The sequence below is a fragment of the Lupinus angustifolius genome, chromosome LG11 (genome assembly GCF_001865875.1).
Source record: "Lupinus angustifolius cultivar Tanjil chromosome LG11, LupAngTanjil_v1.0, whole genome shotgun sequence".
In the NCBI taxonomy this organism is placed as follows: domain Eukaryota; kingdom Viridiplantae; phylum Streptophyta; class Magnoliopsida; order Fabales; family Fabaceae; genus Lupinus; species Lupinus angustifolius.
The window spans coordinates 18910426-18911831 of record NC_032019.1 but is presented as its reverse complement, the minus strand read 5'-3'; positions in this window follow the sequence as shown (position 1 = coordinate 18911831).

Genomic DNA, 1406 nt, shown 5'->3' with positions numbered 1-1406 from the left:
ATCGACTAGCCCACAAGCTGACTCAAAAGATTCCAGGAATGTTTGACCCTCACTCGATTCCTCCTCCTCTTCCGAGTCAGACACGAGGTCGATTACCTCCACCGAGCTCTCTACATTTACGAGCTTAACGACCTCGTCGTCCTCCTCCTCTTCCTCCACTTCATTATGCCATAACCCAGTGGCATAATTCGGAGAGGATGACATTCTCAAAACCGGAGCCTTCTTACAGGGACCTCCCCCAAGACCACTGCTCTTCTTGGCTCTAATGGATGATGGAGCATTCAAACAATCTTGCCACGTCCTATAATCGTGGGAGGGAACAGCGCCATCACTCCCGAATGACGGGTATCAAAGTCCAACCTCTAGAGACATCGGCCTCTTTGGCGGCAAGGTGAAGGAAACGTCAATATGGGTGTCGGGATGAGGGATCATCATCGATGACCCGTTGCACACCATGTGCAATGACAAACCGCAGGGGCCTGTGTATGTATATTTGTGCCCGTCACTAGCCCAATGTCCCATCGGGGACATCGTGAAGTGATAACCTCGAATGTGAGTGCTGTTGTTGGCCATCTGCATAGCAAATATATACAAAACAAGAACAATATAGCAGAGAGAGTAAGACATCTAATGAACGTAAATTCATTGACAGCGTAGACTTACTCAGAATATCACACTCAGATATGAAAAGCAGTTCATATATATATAACATACCACATTATAACTCTTTAGTGGTTCTCGTAATCAATCATCCAATCCATATAAATAATATAACCAAACTCATCCATTGTTCCCATAAACAATTATCTAAATCAACCTATGTAAGGTAAACAACACTTATTCCCAAACAATATCATAATTCACCATTTATCAATTTATAATTCATCGACAAGATATCATGACTATAATTCAATAGCACATAAGTGAAGATCATACTCCAAATAATAACACGCACATACATTATCGATAACCGACATCATAACCCACCATTTATCAATATAAACAATAATGTATCAACATACATTTCATAAACAGATATCATAACCATAAGTAATAATATGTGCATAATGTTAATGATGCATGATGTTTGTAACTCAAATGTGAGAATCCACTTCCACCAGTGCAATATATGCATGCTATGTCATGATCATCCACCGTACACCAATATCCTCCCAATAACATAGTCGGAAATAAATCAAGAGTACAGGTCCCATACCAAGCCACTTTGTACGCACCTAAAATAACATATCCTCGCAAAGATTTAAAAATAGATCGATCAGTTCCCTCAGGAACAGTCCTACCCAGACCTAGGTCGTACAAACGCTTTCTGGGCATCCCTCTCATTGATCCAGATTGCAAAGAGGGGTTGTCAGAGATCGTCTAGTTTGGCCTGTGAGAACTGTCCG